This window comes from Cavia porcellus, unplaced genomic scaffold (assembly GCF_034190915.1).
Source record: "Cavia porcellus strain 051 isolate PalLab524CR breed Dunkin Hartley unplaced genomic scaffold, mCavPor4.1 scaffold_9, whole genome shotgun sequence".
In the NCBI taxonomy this organism is placed as follows: Eukaryota; Metazoa; Chordata; class Mammalia; order Rodentia; family Caviidae; genus Cavia; species Cavia porcellus.
In genome coordinates this window covers 5,379,149-5,398,801 of record NW_026947492.1, presented here as the reverse complement: position 1 = coordinate 5,398,801, position 19,653 = coordinate 5,379,149, and the positions used below count along the sequence as shown (strand labels likewise).

General features: G+C 37.9%; 1 protein-coding gene and 1 long non-coding RNA gene across 15 annotated transcripts in view; both read right to left on the bottom strand.

Annotated features, from left to right (window-relative positions):
* Ncam1 (neural cell adhesion molecule 1) overlaps window positions 1-19,653 on the bottom strand; it is a 287,828-nt gene that overhangs the window by 263,802 nt on the left and 4,373 nt on the right. The window lies entirely within an intron of this gene.
* LOC134477607 (uncharacterized) overlaps window positions 1-19,653 on the bottom strand; it is a 52,073-nt gene that overhangs the window by 30,069 nt on the left and 2,351 nt on the right. The window contains exon 2 of the long non-coding RNA XR_010049639.1: window positions 1-19,653. This exon is cut by the window's left edge and continues 30,069 nt beyond it. This is a non-coding gene — a long non-coding RNA (uncharacterized LOC134477607).

Here is a 19,653-nt window from a genome sequence, read left to right as displayed (position 1 = left end):
GTATCTTACACTATTCATAAAAATCAACTTAGAGTGGGTTAAAGATGTAAAAGTAAAACCTCCAATCCTAAACTCCCAGAATAAAACAGGAGAGAAGCTCCAGATTTCAGGTATTTTTCTTTTTGTGTTTTGTTTTGTTTTGCTTTGTTTTGTTTGGTAAGCCACCAAAAGCACAGTCCATGAAAGTGTCTTAGTCATTATCCTCATTGTTGGAACACTATATCCAACAACTACAATTTAAAGAAGAAGAAGAAGAAGTTATTTTTGCTTGCATATTAGCAGTTTCAGTCGTTGCATGATCAGCTGGTCCCAGGCCGAAGCAGCACAGTGGAAGGGAATGGAGCTGAAAGCTGCTCACTTCATGGCAGCCAGAGCAGAGCATGAAGCAGGAGGAGAAGGGGACACACACCCCAGGTTATGCCCCCAATAACCCATCTCTTCCAACCATATCTACCTCCCAAAAGCAAGTCAGCTCTAATGACCCATAATACAATCACCTTCCAAACAGAACTTCCCATGCTTTGTGGTACACTGTAGAACTAAACCATAACAAAAAGCAATCTCAATGAATGGTATAATACCAGATTAAAAAGCTCCTTCACAGCACAGAAAACAATCAGCAAAACAAAATGAAACCTGTGGATTGGGAGAAAATATTTGCGGACCAGAAATCTGACAAGCAGTTAATATCCAAAATACACAATGCATTTAATAGCAAAAGAAAAGCTTACAGATGAGCAGAGGACTAGAATAAACTTTTCTTCAAACAGACATAAAAATCGTCAAGTGGTATACAAAAAAGTGTTCAATCAACCTCACCAATCATCAAGGAAATACTATCACATTACACCTTGTGGTACGGTTTTGTCAAAAAGAGAAGAGTTAATAATCATTATGTTGGGGGAAATGGACATTGTATGATGTTGGTGAGAAAGCACATTAGTGAAACCTCTGTGAAAAGCAGAATACAGAAACCTAAAGAAATTAAATCTGAATTGGCATAGGACCCAACAATCCTTCTTGTGGGTATATACCAAAAGGAACTGAAATCACCACCCACTATGTTCACCATACTGGCATTCATGATAGCCAAGATGTGGAAATCACCTAAGTGTCTATCAACAGATAAACGGATAAAGAAATTTTAATATGTATACTAACACAATAGAATGTTACTGAGCCTTAAAAAAGAAGATATGGATATTTTTGGCAACAGAAGTAAACTTGGGAGGCACTTTGAGAAATGAAATTGGTCAAACAAAATAAAATTAATGCATGGTTTCATAAGTAGAATCTTTTTAAAGAATAATACATGGAACCAGACAGTAGAATGGTGTATATTGAGGAAGTTTAGTGGAATAATGGGAAGATATAGTGAAAAAGCTCACAAGGTACAAAGTTTAAATTGTGTAAGGAAAATAAGTGTACAAATCTAATGTGCTCCGTGATGACTATATCTAAGAATGTTATGGCTTGTGTCTAGATGTTCCCCCAAAGCCTCATGTAGTCACGGAGGTGGGCTTCTAGAGTTTGTGATGATTCACGGTCCAATGCTGGGATTACGGGTGTGAGCGCTAGGATGGGTAGCCTACATGCAGCATGAAGGACAGAAAGAGTCTTCTCTCTCACACTCCTCCCTTTTTGCTCTTGTTGCTTTCACTGTTTTCCATCACCATGAGCTGTTGCCCTCTGCCATGTGTCACTCTGTCTTGGAGCCAGCTGATTACGGACTGGAACCTCCCCAAACTGGGAGCCAAATAAACCTTCCCTTCCTTAATTTTGGGTTTCAGGTATTTTTGTCTCAGCAATGAGAAAAAAGTAATTAAGAAAAAGAGCATTTGCTAAGCAAATCAATTTTAGATACCCTTCCCACAAAAAAAGAAAGGCAGTTATGAGAGATGATGGGGATATTAAACTGTTTGAATATTATATTACTTCATTATGTATATCAAATTATTAGATTGTACACTTAAATATATTCAATAAAAATACATAGTACAAATCCTTAAAATGTGAAAAAAAATTCCCTCTAAGAATGCACTAAGCTTTAATTTTTTCATTTAACTATCATGATAAAAGCACTATAAACTTTATTTTTCATCTAGAAATTCTAGCAGAGAATTATAATCTGATATAACCTGTCCTTAATGAACCTGCATTAGACACTAGCTCTCTCCTCTGAGTTTGTATATGAATTGCTTAGAATTCCATTCTTAAAACTTTTCAAGGATGGGTATTAAGTATCTCAATCTTCCCCAGGGGTGAATTTATTTTCTTTGTCCACTTGGGAAAAAAATTAGAATTTTTGTCATTTCATGATTTCTCAAGGTCATTTTCTGTAGCTCTCTAAGAATCTTATTTACAAGGTCTCCCTGTATCCTGGAATACAACTGCATTAATGTTTGATGATTTAAAATCAGTTAGTGTTACATAATCCCTCATCTATCATGTCACTTACTACAAGGATTAAAATACAAAAACTCAACAAGAAATTAGTGTGAACTGCAAATGTTTAATGTTCCTCCATTAAAACAGAGACAGAGTAAATAAATTTTAAAAAATACTATGAATTCAAGGCAAGAATAGGATATAAAATGACAGCTTTATAGTTTCAATTCCTTGAAATTGCACAAAATGGTAATTTGCTGAAGTGATGCAGTAGCTTTTTTTTTCTTTTTTGAGGCAGGGTCTTGGTGTGTAGTTGAGGCAGGCCTTGAACTCACTGTGTAGCCCAAGGCTCAAACTCACGGCAGTCTCCTGCTTCTGTCTCCCAAGTGCTGGGATCATAGGGTGCACCACCGTGTCCAGCTCAGTAGCCATTTTTAGTAACTGTCACACACTAAAGTATTTTCAGAATGTGAATGTTTGGTTAGGCTTTGTCCTTGTTCTCTTCTGCTGCTCTCTCTAAATATCAGACATCCTCTGAGAACCATGTAGTGTTTAATGACTGCAGATCTGTCTCTTCATCTTATCTCTCATAAAAATTCTAAATACCTGTTTCTAGGAAACTATCAAGCTTCAAGGTCCTCAACGTGATCTCAAGGTCACCTAACACAAACTATAACCGGAAAAAGAATTCTCCCTCTTCCCTTTCCCCGTTTCTGTTGCATTTGTTCTTTCTCTGACCCTAGCCCGAAATACAAAACATCTCCCTTCCTCCCCTTCTTGCATACCCAAATCACTCACCAACTTCATCCATCTTCCGTTTGTAGTAAACCTTACACAGTGCCCACCTTTAAGTATCATGATCAGAATTCAGATTCAACCTCACCACCTCACACAACCTCTGCAACCCCACCCCTGCCTCATCTAGGCTTCTAGATCTCAACGTTTCCCACCTTCATGACCAAGGAAACACATCCAACTTTCCAAACAAAGTACTCTCTCACTAAGTTATTCCCAGGCTCCAGTGTTTCTAAAGTCCTCTCAGCTTCCCCACTGATGAACAAGGGTACCTGCAGTTTTTTCAAGACCAAGTGCTCTATTTTCTACTGCCTCCAAATCTGTCCTCAGACATGCCCAACTAGAATCCTTTTTGCAACTTAACCTAATAACATGTATTCTTCTTTTAAACATTATCTCTCAGTCAAAAACATTAAAACAGATAAAATACAGGAAGGAATGAAGCTATCTATATGGGGCTTAGAATGACACTGAGTCAACTGAGAAATTCCTGGGAATTTATTTACAAGACATTCTTCCAGGAACTTCAGAAAATAAGATTTGCATCCTGTTATGGCTTATGTGGGTGGCCCCCAAGCCTCATGCAATTCAACGAAATCTAGCGTTTGTGATTGGTTCATTGTCTAGCGCTCTGATTGGTGTTTCACCCGCCCAGAGGTGGAGCCAGGATATGATGTATAGGCAGGAAGAAGGTGTCTCTCTCTCTCTTGCAGTTTGGGGCTGCCATGAACTACAATCCCGCCATGCCAGCCTGCCTTGGAGCCAACTGAGTATGGACTAAAACCTACAAGAATTGTAAGAAATAAATCTTTCCTTCCTTCATTTTGGGTGTCAGATATTTTGTCCCAGCAACTAGTAAAAAGTAACTAAGACACATCCCCAGATTATGCTGCATCACCACGTGTACATAGCATCTTATAGAGAATGCATCACAATTTCCAATCAAAATAAGTTACAAAACTCTTGAGGTAACAAAAATCATATTATAGACTTGGAGTGGACTGTGTGTCATAAAATAAGCACGTCTGAAAAGATGAAAAGGCACATAAAACTCAGATTTTTTTCTTTCTTCTATTTACTACTTTTTATTGGAGGGGCCAAGGAGTGTTTTCTTCAATAAATACTAAACTTGTTCTAAAATAGGGAAGCTACCTAATGGGAGCCAACTAATTTCATTACAGTACAAATAATCTTTGATCTTTATCTCCAACTATATGTCTGAGATACCTTACTTTCTAAAACAAATTCTTATCAGAAATGTTTGCAAATTTTGCTGTAAAGCAACAGGTTAAATGAATTTTGTTTCTAAGATCTTTCAAATTCAGAGGTCATCAATCCCTGGGAAATTTAGGAATTTGAAGGATTAGCTCCATTGCTTCTTCAAATAATTCTGGGGATGGCAGCAGGAAAACATATGTCTTCAAAAAGCATTCTGGTGTAAAATCCATATGTGATCTGGAGCACTTTGATTTAGCTGAACACCACTAATGAAGAATTCTTCCTCGTTTAGTGAAAACCTCTACCATTATAGACTTTCTATCACTGTTCTAAAAAAGAAGCACAATGTTTGCTAAACACAATAAATGTCACCGAAGAATTACTTAACCACATTCATATTAACCACCACATAAATATCTAAGTAATCTTTTACTTACAATCTCAGAAGAAAAATATTTCAAATCCATTTAGCGTAATAAAATGCAACCATATATCTTCTGTACCAATTTATAATGAACAGAACCAAAAACAAACATTTTTGATCTATAATTTACGAATGAAAGATTATAAAATCTTGGGAAGCATATCAATTTCTCTTCCTCTCTATATAAGAAATGAGTGATAAACTTAACTGTAAAAATGGTGGCAGCAAGGGGAAGATATTCACAGTAACACAAAATAAGATAGTACATAGTTCCAGGTAAAAGTTACGAGGTATTTGAGAGGGGTGTTAGCTCAATATCACTGTAATATCTCAGATAACCAACTTATAAATAGAAAAACCTTATTTAGGCTCTCAATTTTGCCAGGTTCAGTACACAGGAAGACACGTTCTTTTAGGGTGACAGGGGACAACACATTAGGACAGGAACATGTGGCAAAATAAATCCAATCACCTCATGGGCTAGGAAGTGAAAGGCAAAGAAAAGGGGCTAGTGTCCCCCAATCCCCTTTGAGAGCCCACCCCAGTGACTCACGACCTCCCACCAGGACCCACCTCTTAAAGGTTCTACCATCTCCCATGATTGCCATGCTGGAATCTAAGCCTCTAACATATATATGGGCCTTGGAGGGACACTTAAAATTTGAACTCTAATCAAATGACTATACACAGTCATTTGACTATATATAGAGTGGGTGACTCCGTGCTATATTCTGCAACCCTGAGTAATAGGTTGACAAAAAGAGAAGGGACTTTTACCCCAGTCAAAAGATATAAATGTCTTCCCTTTTATAGAAGACAAGTGTTTTCAGGTGTTGTGTTTCTTCATTGTGTTCAAAGGTAATCCTGTTATGCTCAGCTTCAACAGGCTTTCCAGGAGTACCCAAATAAATTATTTTTACTATCTTCTTAATAGCATAATGCACACAACCTAAAAGTTAGTAAGAATAATGGATGATGCTAATAAATACAAGAGTTGAAATAAAACTTCAAGGCTACAAGGAAACAAATGGCTAAAGTAATGAAGGATCTTGTAAGACCAACAAGCAGAATAAAGGCCCACATTTGTTATGATGCATATCATGATTTCATTCCTCTATATTTTCAAATAATATTCCATTGTATGGCTACCCCACATTTTTGGTCCTTTCAACAGCTGATGGACATTCAGAGTCTTTCCAGTTTTATTATTAACAATGCTGCAAGAACATTAGAGCTCACAGTTTTGTGTTTTTATCTCTGGGAAGAATAGAACTACTGGTTCATATGGCAAATTCGTTTAAGAACTATCTGGCTTTTCTATAAGGGCTGCACCATTTCTCCCCACGAGCAGTATACAAGGGTTCCAAATTCCCCAAATCACTGTTAACACTTTTCAGCATCTGTCGTTTCATTACTGCCCTCTTGAAGAACTGTGACGTGGTATCTGACTGTGGCTTTGACTTCCAGTTCCCTGATGGCTAAGCAGACGAAGCATCTCTGGGCCTCTGTGATTATTGGCTATTTAATGGTAGCTCTGGATTTTTCACACATGTCCTTTATCTGGTCAAGGAAATCCTTTCCACTCCTGGTCTGTTAAGTACTTTTGTACAAATAGGTGTTACATTTTGTCAAATTTGTTGTTTGAGTTTGGAAATGATCACTTTTCAAATATCAGCTGTTTCTTTTGGTAAAAAGCTTTTTGTATTTCTGAAATCTATACAATCCTAAAAATGTGTGATGTATTACGCATACACATTTGGGGAAAAAAGATTACCAGGATTGAACCCTGAGCACATATGCTCTCTACTGACCTCCATGCCCAGCTGTATTCCACATTTGTAGAATAAAGTTCAAAACTATTAACTGTAAACTCTAAGTTATATACCTTTTGCACAAAAATTATAGGAGACCATCATTTTGGACTGATCTTATGCACAAAGCCCTAACAGATAAAATCAAACCAAAATGGAGTCACTCATATAAAATGGCCTATGAGCAACCTGAAACTTTAAAAAAGCAGATTGTTCCAAAACAGACGAGCTGTTCTTGAAAACAGAAGATGTCAGTCTGCATGAGTCAGGTCAGTGAGAACGTGCCCTCTACTTTAACCCTTACCGAAACAGCAATTTGAATAAACCTGATGCTATCCAATCATCGTTCTCCCTCATCATTCTGTATCCTTGTTCCCACCTTACAAAGCCCACTGTTCTGCTCTTGCCCAATGAGAGCTCTAATTTTATTTTATAGAGTGGTTGTCGCTCTGATTCATGAATCAAGATTAGAAGTTCATAAGCTTATGAGTAAATTTGTTGTAATGTTCTGCCATGTCTATAACACAAAGAATCTCAGTTATGTTATTTTGAAAGAGTTTATTACAAAACCTATTATAATTTTTTGATTGGCAGAAATTACGCTGATGATACTGTTGCTGGTATTGCTGGTGTTCTGCTAGTCTACTAGGCTGCTTTTGCAAACTACTTCTTGCCAGCTCCTATTCAGAACAGCAATTCAAACACACACTAACGGTCTACAGAATACCAAAACTGGAGTTAAACCCAATTTCCACAAAGATGACTATAGCAAGAAGCAATTCAAATAAAATAGAAATGGCAATATCCAGGGACCTATGTTCAACTTCCAAATAACCAAATCTGTGCAGCTTTAAAGTAAGCAATGACAAGCAGATCCACTAATAATCAAAAACACCTAAGCCCAGTGGCTCTTGGCAAAACCAGAAACGCGACCTTTTTAACTCCCTTAACTACTTTCTCGTATTTAACAAAATCATTAAGAACAATGGTCAGCCCTGTCTCTATGATGACACCCAATCATTTGGTTAAAATATTTGCACACAGATAATAGCACATTTGCTTATAAAAATTTGAGTCTAATTGGAAATGTCATATTCTGTAAAGGATGTTTTCAATGATGTTAAAATCAGGTAAAGTATATTGAAACACTTTTGAGTAATGGACCTGCAAAATAACCAATACATGTGCCAAGCTTCTGGAAACTGCACTGCTTTAGCTTCTGCCAACTAGAGTAGCGAGAAGTCATACAAAGTTTTATGAGGTGTGTTTTACCAGGGGGAATAAACATATTAAAAGTAGCTCATCATTTAAGATCTTATTAAAAGACTCAATAACATTAAGAACATTTCTTCTGTCTGTTTTTGATGTTTACATAAAAACCAATGTCTTAAAACACGATGTAATGAATAAGATATCATTATTATTAAGATAATTTCAAATATATCTTTCAAAATCAATTTGGGACAAGTCATAGCTAAGTCTCATCATTTCTTAAAAATGTGCACAGTATTTTTACTTTTGCATTGTGCATTCCTCATGTTTGCAATGCCCCCAGCATAAGCTAGTTAGATTCAGAAATCTTGGACCATCTTCGTTTCTTCTCTGGAGATTTCTAATACTGCATATATTGCCAGAATTTCCTTCTCTTCTGGGATAGATAACGAGGAGAAAATGCTTGCAAAATCACAGAGGTCTACAAAAACATAGACTGCATGATAGAAAGACAAGTCACTTCCCTTTTCACCCCAACGTTCAGATTCCTTACCCAGAGGGACCATGCCACATACTGCAGAGAGGAGCCAAAAGGGACTCTTCTTCCACAAAACACTGCACTAATTCTCCAGCATTCAGCTTTTCCACTTGAATGGAATAAAAACCCTTTTGAGAACAACAATTACAATCCCCCATTTTTTTTCTCAGGCATACTATTGGACTTCTTAGTGCATGCACAATGCAAATAAGGCAAGCTTCCTTTCACAGAGTGATTAATATGCAAAGACAGCCTGCTTTTTTAGTAGGATGTGAAGAACCACCAACAAGCTTTTCTAAACCCAGGGGTTTCTACAATTATTTCCACTGTTTATTTTTAAACAGTAGATTATACAATAACACCAAGCACTTTAGCTCTAATTTGCCAATATTTTGTAAACAATGATAATTTAGATTTTTAAACCTTTTGTATCATTTTTAAATCTATGGTCAACTGTTGGTTCCAATGTATCAACTTTTTCTCAAGTCTAGGAAACTTAGTTGGAGGGAACAATAGTAATACAATCTACTTAAGAAAATGCACTTTGTTTTTAAATATTAAATGATCTGTCTGGCATAAGCCTTTGGAAAAGTTGTGAATTTTATGACTGATTATAAATTCCAAGAAGTTACATTTCAATAGTAATCCACCTAACTTATAAGTACTTTTATAAAAATAATGACTTAATTGTAATGTCTGTTTTAATAGAAAACTAAGTAAAATTTGTTCAATAAAACAATAAAAGTTGTTCAATGCTACCAAGAAATCAGAACCTTCATACAACAGATTACATACATATGCACATTTAAAGATCGTTTCTCATTGCATTTAATTTTATTCTTGATATCTATCAAAGCTTTGAAAGAAATGTACACTTATCATAAAATCTAATTTATATGTTCTTAAAGTCTATACAGATGTGGCTTTAGCATACAAAATATAAATGAGATTAGTTCAAAATGAATTTCAGGCAAAATATTTTTACATCTATGTTGATCAACACCAATTATTTTTATTTTTTAATCTTCTTCCAGTAGTCCCAAATTCCAGGACATGTGACTTTTACCAGCCAGTAACATCTGTACACTATTAGAATGTTCTAGACTGTCCTAGAATAGACATTAGCATCATCTCAAGGAAATCAGGGAATCTTTCAAGACTTTTTTCCTAGGATGTTCTAGTGTTCAAGTAGCTTAAGTCAGTAAAACACTAGTATTCTCAAGACAGTATCAGATGCACAATCTACACTACTAAACTCATTGCAGATTTAAATCGTTTTCTTCCTTCATGCTTTTCATTTCTAACTTTCTAATTTAAGAAAACTTTCTAATTTAAGAAAGTTAGAAATGAAAAGATCTAATTTACTTGTTAGCTTATAAAACATAAAAAAGATGAAAGTGAAAACTAAATTAGCAATGAAGTCATCATTTTGAATCTCGGGGAAAATTTTTAAATTAGGTAATCATAAACCCACTGATCACAAACAAAAAGTATAGTACTTATAAATGCATACATAAGTTATAAAAATAATTACATATGCATAATTTATATTTTCTTAAAATATCTCCAACTATATTTATTTTATTATTAAAACCATTTAACTGTCCCAGGTTTGTTTGTAATAGATATACTATTATTGCACAAGACAGCAAAAATATTGCTCAATGTAATGTATTGATTTACCTCCTAGTGACTTCAAAAGTACCTACTCTAAACATCCCTAGAAAAATCAAATAAGTGATTTCACAGGTTCCTTATTTAGATACAGACCTACGCCCAATCACCTCAGTCAATCACTATGTGAAATGTCCTCTTGTAAAAAACAGTGCTTAGACTCTAACTTGGCTGTGAAGTACAAACAATAAAAATATTCTTTGTGTGAGGAAGCAAATGAATTGCCTTCGTGTCCAGTTATCTTAATTGAGTTTGACTGGTAATTTAAATTCTGATTCCAAAGCCAATTTAGCTCAGAATGACCTCAAACTGTAATCTAGGGTAGTTAACCAACTTACTTTCAATCTCTTATCTGCGAAGAGTGTCACACAATGTCTCCTTTCTGGCTTCATTGTGACAGCTGATTTTTTGATGAAAAATTTAAATTTTAAACTTCGTGAGTAAATTGAGCAACATACATAGAAGGAAATCTGAGAAAGGTATAAATAACTCTTAGTTACCTTTTCAAGGTGACCTTGGGTGCCATTCCGGAGGAGTAAATATTACAAATGCAACCAAAACCAGTTTAGAATGTGGTCTAGAATTGTTTACAAAGCTGCTGAATGCATTCACCTTTCACCTCCAACTCTTTAGTCAACTATATGGAATGTAGGTGTTAATTTATAAATGCTGAACTAACTGAATGTTTCTAGTAAACATCCTACGGCCCCACAAGTGTAGGACATGGCCATTTGCAAAAATATTCATGAAACTGCTCTACCCACCACTCTTTAAGTTCAAGAAACTCTGGAATCTTTTGAGAACTCTAAATTTGGAAAAGCGTCTTTAAAAATCATTGATTGTCCTTAAACTCTTTGAACCGTCGAGCTCTTCAAGTTGCCTTGACAGGCTTCTTTTTAGGTTTTCGCCTTTGATGAACCCCTAGAGCATTTACTTTTTCCGTTCAGAACTCTTCTCTCAACAATTTTACACTAAAATATATGAGATAAAAGATTTCGAAAGTCTAATGTGTCTTGTAGCAATTACAAGCCCTCAAAGAGATAGGCAGTCCATAGATCCTGGTCTGCTCCAAAATGAGAGTTAACACTTGCTTCAACTTCACAGTCACACACACACACACACACACACACACACACACACACACACACACACACGGATGCGCGCGCGCACACACACGCACACACAAAGATGTGTGATCACACAAACTATAAGCTACCAAAGGATAGCTTACAGGTATCTCTTCTCTCATCCTCCTTCATCCAAACAGAAGATTGGATTTTTTTTTTAAACTGGAGAGGTTGAACCATAAAGAACAACAGTCACTGCTGACGTCAGACGCAGCTTACTGAAAATAAGGGGAATGAAGGAAATCCTACTTCTGAAAAAGTTTTCTTTCACTCAGAGAAAAATAGTCAGGCTGGCATTCTCCAGGCTGCACAATGTTGATCTCTCTTAAACTGACCACCCAAAAGAAAACATACAGACTAGTGAATGGATGTGGACGCTCCCCACACAACAGCCCAAGTCTCACACAGTCACGCTGCCGAGTGAAGTCCACCCACAGAGCTGCCCACAGCCTCTCAGCATGTCCCTCAGAAATACTGATGGCAGCCAAGGAGCGTTAGCGTTTGAGGCATGAAATCAAACAATCCAAAAGATGAAAAGAGATACTAAAACATAAGAGGAATGCAAGAGAGGAGAAAAAAATACAAGAATACACAATACAAGAAGTAAGGGAAGTTTAAAATTCTCAGCAATATGAAAGGTAATCCAACAAGAAAACAAGAAAAAAAAAAAGAGAAAGCTACGAAAGAGGCATTCAGACAATCATGAAGAGCTCTTAAAAATTTTATCAAAATAGAAAATTCAACAGTAAAATTGGAAAAAGCCTACAAAAGTCTCAGAAAGTAAGTATAAAGAAAAATCAAATTATCATTCCAATTTCTGGTTAGGAATTTCATAAAGCCCAAGATGAAACAACAGAGAAAATATTAAGTGAATAATATGGGAACATTTCTCCGCACTGAAGGACACAGGTTTCTAGACCACAGTGGGCCAACACTAATTGTGTGTGTCTCTGCTGTGAGGTTTAGCAAAAAGTGAGAAAAATTACTGAGCTCACTATGTTCCAGACAGTTGTATAAATTACCTCACTTTGTCCTTCTAATAACACTATTAGGTGGGTTTTATTGTTTTTGTTTCACATCATAAGCTGAGCATTGGAGAAATTAAGTAACTGGCTCAAGGTCATGAATAGCAGGGGAATCATGGTCCAAAATGCAGGGTTTATACCAAAAGACTACGGGATAATGTTGACATTACACACTGCCTCCTCAACACTAAAAGGAAATACTTAAGAGAGATAATTATCAACTCGAATCAAAGAGCCTGCACAGACTTACATCTTCTCATGCCCATGATAACATATCTTTAAGCCTGCTAGAGTGTACCATGAATCAAATTCTCCTAGAGTAATTCTGATTTAACTAGTGATTGGCAGCATCTCGTGTAAACAAAGTCGGTGCTTGCAAACAAAGTACGAATGAGAGAGTATTTTAAAAAGTAGTCAGTGTCAACCCCTTCCACTCTTGATCTGATAAAAATAATACATTCAATCTGTGACAAGCACAAGCATTAGAAGACTGCTATATACAATTACAAAGACTCTTTAAAAGCACAAGTATCATGGCCACTGATTCAAGAAAACAAAAATGTATTGGAAATTATCTTCCCACATTGTAAACATAGTCACTGGGTGGGGAGCCCTTAATCTGATTAATTTCCCAACACATGAATCTGTAGTGTCATCCTTAGCAATGGTTTTCATCACTTGTCCCCTCCCTGGCTCCGCCTGCCATGCGTGAAGCCTCAGCTGAAGCCTTCACCCCGCGGAGCATCCTTTCCATCCGTCCTGGCAGCTGCCTGCCGTGGACATCAGCCCTTCCTCAGCCTTTGACTCCTCAGAACCCGAATTTCACTCCTGAGCTGACCAGTAACCGCGCTCCTGGGAAAGGAATCCAGCTTCCTCCTGAGGCTCACCTTCCTGACACTCTTTCCCACACAAGCACTGCTATCCCTGTTTTACAACTTGAGTATAAAGCAGTCTGTTCTCATAGAAAACTCAGACAACATAAAATGTAAGCTGCTGTCTTCCAGGCTTGGGGATGGGCTACAGTGAAAGACGTGCTTTTTAATAAAATTGTACCTACATAAAGTATTTGTTTCAAGCTTTTGTTCGTTTCACATTATTGCAGTTTTCTAACCTCACTGTTCATGCCACTAAGCTCTGGTTCCCTTTATTTGTTCAATGCTACCTTCTAATAATAGGCAACACACCATTCTGTATGCAACACAATTATGAAGACATAAACACTTCTGGGTATGAAACTGTATCTGAAAAGTACTGGCTTTAATTTTTGATGCTCTCTCTTTATTGAAAGAATCCAAAACTACCTCTGAGCCTTAGTCTTCTGGGCTGGGCTCCCTCCAGCCACCTCCCAACACCCACCACTGTGTGTCTGTCTCACACATCGTTATCCTCTGCAGAGCTAAAGCCTTCCTTCAAGTTTCTGCTCTGACTTCCACTGGCAAGAGCTCTCCAGCCCCCCTTATTTCTAGCAGTCTTTACATTGCCAATGACGTGTTAAGTCCTCTTTTGCTCTGTGTGTTATCTGGGGCAGTTACCTTTTCATTTCTAAGGTTAATAATGCAGAGTTAGAATTTCACCTTCTTTTTTGTTGTTTATTTGGGTTTTTTAATACCTTCAGGCAGCTAACAGACTGCTTAGCAGCTACACGGTGTTTCTGCTGTCACTGCTCCCCTCCTCAGTACCGTCCATGCTGTCCACGCTCTCGAACACTTTCTGTACTAGAGACTCCCTCGTCCTCTCCTCAGCCCTGTATTCTCACTTCTATGACAGCAGCTGTCAAATTCTTCTGATCTGAGTCGTGTAACACTCTCCATCATAACTGGGTAATGTGTTACACGCACGCACAGACTGAAACAAGCTTTTCAAAACACATTTACCCTCGCTGTATTAAAAACACACTCCTTTCTATTCTGTTCCGTCTCACTCTATGCCTTCCTCCTTTCATCCCTCCATTTTTTTGTTTTCTTCCGTCTTTCTTTTTACTTCCTTTTTTCTTCCTCTTTTTTTCTAACATATGTAGAATTCAACTAAAATGATTTAATCAGACACAGTTTAGGAAATACAGATCTATAAATTAAGATATTAGTATGTCCAAATTTTTCTACAACCTGTCTCTTAATTTCCCCATCATATGACAGCAGCGCGATTATTTTGTCCTACTAAGTTTGCAAGTTAATCTTTCTCTCTCCTGCATCTTCCACTTCGGATCTGCCATCTCCCCTCACTGGCTGTTCCCCATCTCTAACATCTCATCTGTGTCCATTTTATCCATATCCACAGTCATCAGAAGTGCCTAATTCCCAAATTATCTGCTTGATAATATCCATCACAGTTGTTCCTAAAAGTCCTTCTGGTACACAAAATCTGAATTCCATAAAACTGTTCAGCTACCTGTCTATTAATAAGGTACAAGTAAAATCTTTTAATTTGCAATGCCTTTCACATATATTCTCTTATTGTGTTCTCCTTTTCAAATAAGAATGTTGCAGTTCAAAGAGAGTATATATAAATTCACTTAGTTAGAAGCAGAGCCAAATCTCAAATCCAGATCTTTCGACTGTAAAGCCCAAGAGTACCCGTTCCTCACCACCAGTCTTCCTAGGACATAGAGCAGGTTCTCTCCTAGGACTTAACTGGCTCCCCTTCTCGCATCCTCTAGTCTCCGTCTTTCACACAGCGAAAGAATCCTTTCGTTCACCCTCTATTCTGTCCAGCTACTATGGTGGACGCTACATATTACCAAAATGCCCATTAAGTACACAGTGACCCCTACTTACTCCATCTGCTAACTCACAGCTGGTCTCAGAAACAGCCTGCTCAGTCACGTGCTCAGCTGCTATGACTGACCACCCCCTTGAATGTTTTTAAACATGACTTCCTAATGTCTTAACAGCACCCATCTCCTAATATTTAAAATGTTAACATGGCTGCCCAAAAACCCAGCCTTTAGTGCTTCTCAGAGCTCATTCTTAGCTAGTCCATCTCCTCTGGGGAAACAGGTCCTCCTTGACCCAGGTACCCCAAGTCTCTGCAGGCCTAGCTCAAACATTTTCTGCACCTTATTCAGACATTAAACCCACCCAAAGTGACTTCTGCATCCCTAGGCTAATCTCAGAACTGCTGCTTGACTCCTTTTTAAAACTCTTATTCATTACCGACTTTCACGATTTTTTTTCTTTTGGGGGGAAGGGAGAGTAGGAGATTTCTTAACTGTTGGGAAAAAAACTTTCTCCCCAACCATGGAAAAGCTTCTGCGGGGCTACTACAGGGTTTTTAAATTTCTTCTGTTTCCACTCTCATCCTCTAGCTCAGAATTCAGAATCTTAGATGTCTTATTCCCCAGGCACCTTTTAACAAACATTTTTTTAAAAATCTCTATTGAAGACGAATCTTTTTTCCCCAGAACTAGGGGACTAAACTCAGGGGCTTCACATTGAACTACATCCCCAGTATTTTTTTCTTTTTAGTTTTTAAATTCTTATATTGAGACAAGATCTTGCTAAGTTGTCTAGGCTGGGCTTCAACTTGCAATCCTCCTGCTTTAGCCTTCCAGAATGCCAAGATTATAACAAGATGAATTTATTATAAGCACCCACTGGGTGCCTACAGTTTATCTGCTTCTCATGTTATTTTATTTAAATTTACCAAATCCCATGGAGGAAGGTGTCATGAACGCTATTTTCCAGATGGGAAACAGGTTCAGAGAGAAACAACCTGCAGAGTACCAGCATGGCCAGTACACACTTGAGATTCCAAATATCTGAGTTACATTCCTCCTGCAAGATGCTCTCTCCCTACTTTGGTCAGGCTCACGTCTGTGCAGAAGGTACAGGAGCCCATCTGTTGGCACATTTCCCGATGCTAGGTGCAGCCACCTCGTGTAAGTCACGGTCCCAGATCACCTACTGTAACCCTTCACTTTTCTCAGCCTCAATTTCTGCTTCAAGACCTACACAATCTGGCCTTCCAGCGCTGTTTCTCCTGCTCTCCCTCCGCCTCAGGGAGCCCTGCTCCTCAAACCTGGGTAAATATTCTGCTCAGTGAACCTGCTCTGACAGAATCACCTTCACCTGTCCGTCTTGCAAAAGCAAACTCATCTCCAAAGCCCAGCTCCAGGGAGTCTCACAAATAGTTGATTTCTTCCTGTCTTGTGATCCAGCAGTGTTTAAGTTCTGCCTCTGTTTGTAACTATAACACGCCTGTGGAGACAGGGGCATTTCTTCTTGGGCTATATAATTCGAACCCCGGCACAATGATTGAAGCTAAATTACCTTCTCCAGGGAAAGGGTCATTCAAGGTTCATTCAAGGTTTCTTGAGGTAAGAAAACCAGGAATGTTTGCTGTCATTTAATGTTTGCTGAGCCTAGGAGTAAATCACTTAAAATAAGAGTATCACCTGTCCTTCCTATTCGACACTTGTTTAAATGTTTCTTCCTCCCCTCCCCAACCACCAGTGGAAAGTGGGCTTCACCCTAACAAACTCTCAAAGTACCCTCTTCCCTGCCTTAGTTTTAAACTAAGTATGTCATTACGACTGTGTGTGCTTGGCGTGTTTAACGGCTGTATTTCTGTACAGTGCTAGACTGGAGGCTTCATGGAAACAGATGTTGTATTCTTAGTGACCAGTCCATTCCCAGTTACTGGCACAGAGCAGATGTAACTAAATGTTTACTGAATAGGTGACAGGAAACTAACTGATATCATAGCTCCATAAACCACACAGTGGTCATTAAGATATAATTATTGGTATTATATAACCTGTTTATCTGCTGTTAAACCTTCATTCTCTTATCTAATATCTTTTGGTTTTGGCTGGCAAAACTTCCTGGTCCTAGAGAATGGCACTTATGCCTGACTCATTTGAATAATAATAGCAACTACTATTTTATTCTGGTTAGTAATTTACAAAAATATCAGCAAATAGCGAAACACCTCAGATCTCATTTAGGACTGTTCTGGAAAATGAGCATTAAAGAGCTCATTTTTAAAAAAAAATAACTCTTGATTTTGATTCATTATTCTAGTCCTCCAAGCACTATACAAGTAACTATCACCAAGTCCATGTTTAGCAAACTGGGACAATTAGCCTATATTCTCAAGCAAATGGATCCAGAAGCAGAGCTGCAAAAGCCAAGTGGGGTCTTTCAAGGCTGCTCAGCGATGGGCTATGGGGGCCTCCGATGTGTTCTCCTGATTATGTGCTTTTTGAAAGTTTTTTGCCAAAGCCAGAGAGTTTTGAATTTCCCTTAAAGAAATCCCTCAAAATTGCATGCTCCCCAGGATCCATTAAACCTTGATGCATCCTTTTACTAATAGCTTTCAATGTTGTAAACAAACCATTCTTCCTTCTAAAGTATTGACCACCAACACAATGGTACACACACATTTAGCAACCGATTTCTTAGGTCTGGTTCTAATCACTGAAGACTTCATAGTCTCATAATATCCTTTCATAAATCCTTCCAGAAGGAGAGCACTACGTCTAAACAATTATTTTTTTCTGGATTCATATACATACTTCTTCATATAGTGGAACATTGCACACCTTGAAATTTTGTGGTCTCTAAAACTATCATATAAACTCTACAAAGTAGGCATCACTGATTTCTCCCCAACTGGAGTCAATAACTTGTCCAAGATGTAACAGTCAGTAAGGGATATGGCGAGTGCTTCACCCCAGGATTGTATACTTCTTTTTTTTTTTTTTCTTTTTTTTTTTTGTCTTTTTCCTTTTTATCGGTACCGGGGATTGAACTCACGACTGCCTGCTTGCAAGGCAGGTGCTTATGCCGCTGAGCTAAATCCCCAGCCCCTAGGATTGTATACTTCTTAATCTCCGTGTTCCACGACAACCAGGGTTCCCTGACAGAAGCAACTATGTCATCTCATCCTTGTGACACCCACAGAGCTGATGATTAAAAGCTGGCACTCAATAAACATATTCGATCAACTATTTTAAGAGAATGCCTCATGTAACACAATCTCAAACAATGTGGCATTACTGTGACGACTCCTAAATGGTGAGGTAATCAGAAACCAAAAGAAGAGAATCACATGCAACAAAAGGCTTTTTATGCATTATCTCAGGAAGACATAGAAAGGGCAGCCCAGATGTTGCCAATGTTTGCAGCTACAAATCAAAATAGATTCATTGAGAGTATGTCGCAGAATACAGGTCATTAGCCACAATCTTTGAATTCAAGAAAATATTACACGTTTGGAAGGTAAAGAATACGCAACAGGTTCATTAAAAGCTTTTTTTCAAAAACACACATACACAAGACAAATCTTTTAGCCCAGTCCTCTTTACGTTCCTGACTGTTCAGAAGCTACACTAATATTGCAGGAAGGGCACAGGTGTGTCAACCCAGCTGAAATTCAGCAGACCCAGTGGCCAGGTGTAGACATGGCCTCAGAGCACTGTAAGTGCCGCGGATTGAAACAGTCTGGAAGGCACCATTTGGCACCCGCACCAGCATCAAAAGGCAGTGTTCCTAATGAGCATCTGCAGCTGAGAGACAGTGTTTCAACAACACGAAATGAAAGGGCATAAAGGCACCACTGCCAACGCCAAATAATTTACATCCCTTTACATCAGCAAAGGGTTTTAAGGTTTGGCCACAGCGGTTAGTAAGAAGAACCCAAGCTGACATGACTGTAATCCTGACTTACTTCCACATTTTGTCACCCCATAGTAGCAAGCACACCTACTGTATCATTGAATATACTTTCACTAAAATGTTTTTTAAAATTAAAAACTCTAGACCTTATAGAAATCTAATGCTCAGAATCTTTGCCCAGACACTTTTTGAGTAAATTGAGAAACATACAATTCTCTTGTGAGTTTACTAAGAATTCCTCCTTTTTAACCAAAGATGTTAAATATACAGTCTTTTTAATTCAAAACTCCAGTGACCATTATTTTATACAGCTAGATGATTAATACTCTCAAGTTTTTAAATCCATTACTCACTTTTAAAATTATTATAAGGCTATTTCTAATATCCAGCCATTTCTCTTACAGCTCCAGGCATTTCTTCGTCTATATATCTGTTACATTATTAAACTGAAGAATTATCAATTGTGGAATATACATTAAAATATTTATCTTGATACCATAAAACATTTGTATGCTCAAACACTCAGGGCTTCAATAATGCAGGAGAAGGGTCCTTTTAAAAATGTCTTTGTCTCCTCCCAGGCTGCAATTGTTCTTAGCAGACAGACAGGGGCAGGTGTGGCCCTGCCCTTCCCTCCCTGCCAATTGGTTCTGGTTTCCATCCCCACAGACCCAAGACTGTCAGGGAAGTTCAAACTGTTCTTTAGCAACAGGTTGTCAGTCATCATTTCACATGCATCAGGGAGGACTGTGGAATATCCCTGGAGGCCTGCCAGCAGCCTTGAAGCCACCTTCCCTCTGGACTTCAGCCACAGTTCTTCAACA